The sequence below is a fragment of the Arachis ipaensis genome, chromosome B07 (assembly GCF_000816755.2).
Source record: "Arachis ipaensis cultivar K30076 chromosome B07, Araip1.1, whole genome shotgun sequence".
Lineage (NCBI taxonomy): Eukaryota > Viridiplantae > Streptophyta > Magnoliopsida > Fabales > Fabaceae > Arachis > Arachis ipaensis.
Genome location: NC_029791.2, coordinates 31225932 through 31231847, shown reverse-complemented (window position 1 = coordinate 31231847; position 5916 = coordinate 31225932).

Sequence of the window (5916 nt, the reverse complement as noted above, 5' to 3'; positions counted from 1 at the left end):
AAATTAAAGGAATTCAGAGTTAGAATTTCACTTAATTAACAAATATTCAACAAATCTAGAAGCAGAAAATTCAACACTTACAGATCTAAAATTTCATAATTCAGATTTAGATTATGAAGATGTAGATTTAGAGAATGCAACAGCAAAAATTTTAGAATTAGCAATGAATCTAAAACACATAGAAGAAAAAGCAACATATCTGGTCGAGGAAGAAGTTGCCATCCAACGCAGAAGCTCGACAAAGGGGGAGGGGGTGAATTGACCACAACTTAAGCTACCTTACTCATTTACAAATGCAGTGATTGGTCTAACAATAAAAATCGGCGTTGGTGAGGCTGCATTTCTGCACTGAGGACGGTGCCATCGCAAAGGGAGAGCAGATACTCGCGAAGGCTTGGGTTGACAGAGCAGTGACGGTGGATGACGACGATGTTGCTGATCTAAACAATGATGGTAGCACTGAGAACGACACATCAACAACAGAGAAGAGAGAAACATAGGGCGCTTCAGATTTGTTGGTAGTTTCTCACAAAATGGCATCGGCAACTCGCTCCAGAGATTCGGGACAAAGTGACGGAGCTCACCACCATGTCTGCCCTATCATGGTGCCTCGACCACCAGTCATGATGGTTATGTTCCCTTTGGATCGCGAAGAGGAGGCTTGAACGATGAAGAAGCAGGTGGAGGTGGCAGGTTCCGACGCTGAGATGGCTAGAAAAGGTGGCAACCAAGGTGCACAATGGAAAGGTGATTGCTGGGTTTTTTTAGAGAGAGCTGTAGAGATATTCTCCTCAGACAGAAACGATCACTAGAGATGGAGAAAGGGAAAAAGCAGCTAGGGATGGCAAAAACCTCTGGTGGGACGAGTACCCGCAGGGATTTACTCATCGGAGGGAGGATATGAGTGGAATTTTGTATTCGAGGAGACGGGGGACAAGGACCCGTTTATTAAACGGGACAGGGGTGGGGATAGAGGTCCCCGCCTTGTGGGATCCGTATAATCCCCGTATATATAAAAAGACAATAATACCTCTGTCTCACACACACACACACACACACACACATATCAAAGTGAGAAATTGAAAATTCCAAGTTTCCAACCCTAGCTGTCAGTCACACTCACTCATTTTGAACTCTGAAGCTCCTTCTCCCTCTCCTTTCCTCTCCTCTCACCACTACCAGTCACCACTACCGTCCGCCATCTCCTAATACCCCCTCACCACCACCAACACAAAGCTCCTACCCTCTCCTTGCATGCCTAAGTCTCATCAGTTATCCCGTTTGCAATCGCAACATCATCGTCGCATCTGGCTAGCCGAGGAGAATATTACTATTGCCGCCTGACCCAGCTGAGGAGAACATCTTGGTCGCCGCCTGACCCAGCCGAGGCACCAGCGTTGCTTCAAAGCCTCTTCGCCAACCTTCGCCTCTTCACGTCTTCGCCTTTCCGCGTCTTCTTGTCTTCACGTCTTTGCCTCTTTGCCTTGTCGCCGATCTTCACCGTCAGCTCAGCTACTCTTCCTCCCGGTAAGTTCTGTGAACTACCATTTAATTTATTCAGTTATAGTTTTAGGGTTCATCTATCATATTATCACTGTAATTTTAATTTGCTTTGCAGAACTTGTACTGATTTATTTCAATTTGGCTTGAAGAATTTGTTAATTTTATTTTGTTTTGAAGAACTTGTTAATTTGCTTTGAAGAACTTGTTCTGATTTATCTTAATTTGTTTTGAAGAACTTGTTAATTTTAATTTACTTTGAAGAACTTGTTAATTTGCTTTAAAGAACTTGTACTAATTTATTTTAGTTTGCTTTTAATTTTCTTTGAAGAACTTGTTAATTTTCTTTTACTTTGAAACTTGTTCTGATTTATCTTAATTTGCTTTGAAAAACTTGTTAATTTGCTTTGAAGAACTTGTTAATTTTAATTTGTTTTGAAGAACTTGTTAATTTGCTTTAAAGAACTTGAACTGATTTATTTTAATTTGCTTTGAAGAACTTGTTAATTTGCTTTGAAGAACTTGTTAATTTGCTTTAAAGAACTTGTATTGATTTATTTTAATTTGCTTTTATTTTGCTTTGAAGAACTTTTTTTATTTATCTTAATTTGCTTTAAAAAACTTGTTAATTTTAATTTATTTTGAAGAACTTGTTAATTTGCTTTGAAGAACTTGTTCTAATTTATTTTAATATGCTTTGAAGAATTTGTTAATTTTAATTTACTTTGAAGAATTTGTTAATTATTATAGCATTATTTCTGATTTTGATTATTCCTGATTTTGATTCTGTTCATTAAAATTTATATTTCTTTAATCTAATTTTTGTGATTTCTTTGAAATTTAATGATTCCTGTGATTTGTGATTTTTTATTCGACATAGGATTCAAATAAATTGGAATTTACCATCACTATCATCACAGGATGAAAGAAGGCTTGAGAACTATGTTTTTTAGTTTTTGAATATGTTTGGTTGTTTTAATGTCTTATATAAATATATTTAGTAGAGATGTTTATTATTTTTGTTGTTTAAGTATTTGGAGACAGAAAAAAATATGTTTGTAATAACAATTAGGAATGATCTTTAATTTTTTTCTATTTTTCTGTTTTTTTCTTTTTTTTTATGTTTATTATTTTTTATAAAGGGGGCAGGGGGCGGGGGGCATGTCCCACCCCATGGGGACCCGTTGCCAACCCTAAAAGCAGCTCCTTCCTCAAGAGTTAGACCATCCTTTTGTGTTCCAAGCCCAATGCACATCAACTGTTGGGCCAACTTCCAAAGAACACTATTATTGTAAGCAATTAATGGATTTAGTGTTTTTTCTAAACAATAAAATTCTGGTGGTCAATTTTTATTTTAAATAATAGTATAAAAAATATTATTTTAGGATTAATTATTTTTTATTAATTGTAATTCGCATTTATAATTTTAATTAAGATTTATATTTTTTTCACAACCTTAAGGGTAAAGGTTGTTTTGAATGGGAGAGTAATGTTAGGTTTAGTATTGGGCCTATAGCTTAATTAGAGAATTATGCTATAAATAAGAATATGTTATAATAGTGTGGGTATGCATGATGTAATTGAAAACTCTGATTCTGCTTTTGGTCCTAATTTTTGAGATTTTTATTTTATTCTCTCTAATTTCTATCTAATTTTCTATATCTCTTGATATAATATCGTATCATAAAACTCTTTCAAATTTTATGTATTACTATTTTAAATTAGTCTAAATAGTATTAAATTTTTTTCTAGAATATATTATATTTATCTTTCTGATATTTTGTCTAAGTAAGATGAGACATTAAAGTAGAAGCAAATTAGTAGATTTAGAAATATTAAAAATTTTAAATTGGCGAAAAATAGTAATATTACATAACCAAGTTATTTTAATAACCAAAATCAATTAAGTTGGTCTGATAGTTTATTGACATAATCAAATATCAGTTAAAAAAAAGAAATGTATAAAAAAATTTTGTTGAACTTAACTAAAAAAATAACTTGTTATTAACACAACATTTAAAAAAAAGATTTTGTGACCAATTTAATTAACATTTTAAATTTTAAGAACAAAAGTGACTTAGCATATGCAATTTAACATGTCAACATCCCATTCCTATAATGAAATTCGATACACTAATCATTTCAAACCAAATTCATTCATCATTCTAATTTTAGATACTAAACTGAATATTAACTCAACTCAAAATCAGAACCTTTGTCGATATAATAAATGAAAAGACACAAATTTGTTAATGGTACTGTTTCGAAGCCTATCTAAAATAGATTGTGCGTAAATTAGACTTGGAAAACAGATCGGAGATGGGACGAAGTTGCTTTGGTATAGCTTCGTGTCAACTCCTAATGGTGGTGAGGAGTACCTGCAAAGGACTCCGATACTTAAGTTAGCAAAAGTTTTAAGCAGGTATAAATAAATTGGAATCGAAAAATACTTGAGTTTCATGGGTATTTATAGAAAGTGATAACTTGATTACCACTCCAGAATTTCTTTCTCTAAGTAGTGAGTGGTTTCATCCCTTATATGTGGGAAGTTATTCCACGTTAGGGTGTTACTAATCTGTGGATAAAATAAAAAATAGTGGGTTAACAAGCCATTGTTTGCTGTATAAGTCGAGTCAAGTGCGGGTTATAGTATTCACGCCCTAAGTAAGTTGGGTAAGTTAACTCGTGTAGCTCTTGGGTTGGTGTCTTTAGATCCGAATAGTTCTCATTGGACCTCCTAATGGTGGCCAACTTTTTTTAGACCATGATTATAACTTATCATGGGCTAGGATATAAACAGTGCCTCTGATTGAAGTTAGGTTCGAAGAAGTCGCACCTCAAGCAAAATGTAGGGTAGTTAGTTGTGCCATCATGTTTCCTGTACAACTCTTGATTTGTATCCATGCTAGTTGATAAGTTTTAAGTCAAACAAACCTTTTAAGTCAAGAAACCTTCCAGTGGAGTCCGTGTTATATAATATATCCTTAGAGGGATCGTAATCGGCCATGTATAAAGATCATATTTTCAGTTACATTAATAACTACTGCTACATTTAAAACAGGGTGAAGTTATCTTTTTTTTCCCCCATATATATATATATATATTCCTCTTCCCCTTTGTATTCTTCTTCTTTCGCTTTGTATTATTTTTTTTGTTACATTTTTTTGTAACTTTTCACCTTTTCATCTTCTCTGTTTCTTTGATCTTCCATATCACTCTCTTTGATCTTCCATATCACTCCCTTTTCTTATTTTTTTTTGGAGCTTCCAATATCTCAAGCCATGTTCACTACGTCTCATTATTTCCTTCACTTTAAGGTTAGTTCTCATTTTTCTCTTCTTTTTCTTTGTGTATCTGTTCTTACTTTTGTTTTTTCGTGAGTTTCTTGCATGGTAATAATAATTGAGATGATTACATTTGTTGCAAAGTTTGTCATTTGAAAGGTGCATCTTTGACTTTCTGAAAATATTGTTAGTTTTCAAAGTTTTTTTTATGAAATATCCATACTTTTCATTAAATTTTACCATTGTGTGTAGTTTTTGGGCTTCACTTTGCCCCTGAGTGGGATTGTTATTGCCATTTTATGATGACAATGTCACTGGATATTTTGTAAACTAAATCATTTTTGTGGCATCACCATCTCTTAGAATGACAAAAGTTGCATGTTTCTACTTTGTTGAAGATGATTCTGACTTATTTTTGTTGTGACTAACTTCTGCTATTTTTGTGTATCTTGAGTTAGTCGTATTTTTCTTCTGTAGGCGTACCGATGTTTTATGTCTCATTCTATAGTTAATATAGTACCTTCTAATACTCCTGACAGGTTGCATTGGGTATATTATACTATTTTAGAGGCTGTCTCTATAATGGATAGGAAGACTTTAGAGAGGTTTAAACTTTCTCACACAATCTGTTGTGATAGAGAGGATGAAGAGATCTATGTTTTAGTTACCCCTAATCCCAGAGAGAGGATTTGTTACTCTCGACTTAATAACTCTGATCCTCGTGTCATTTTTAGGTATAAATGCCTTTTTCTTAGGCTTGGTGTGAAAATACCTTTTACCGACTTCTGGCAGGATGTCTTGCTGACTTATTGAGTTTTTCCTGCCTAACTTTACCTAATTCTTGGATGTTTATGAAAATTGATCAATTCCTTAGTAGTATCCTTGATATTCTCATCTCCTTTAGAATTTTCTTTTATTCCTTTCACTTGATGAAATATTTTAGCTCTAGAAAACAATAGTGGACTTCTTTCTAAGCTATTCAAGGTCGGAAAGTATTCTCGATCTTTGAAGAATTTTTTCATATCCCAAAAGTTACTAGTCCAAGATTGAGAGGGTCACTGACCTTTCTTTTTTAATGATCAATTCAAATACATGTTTTGTTTGTACTAGGAGGAGGAGTCAAAGGTCAATT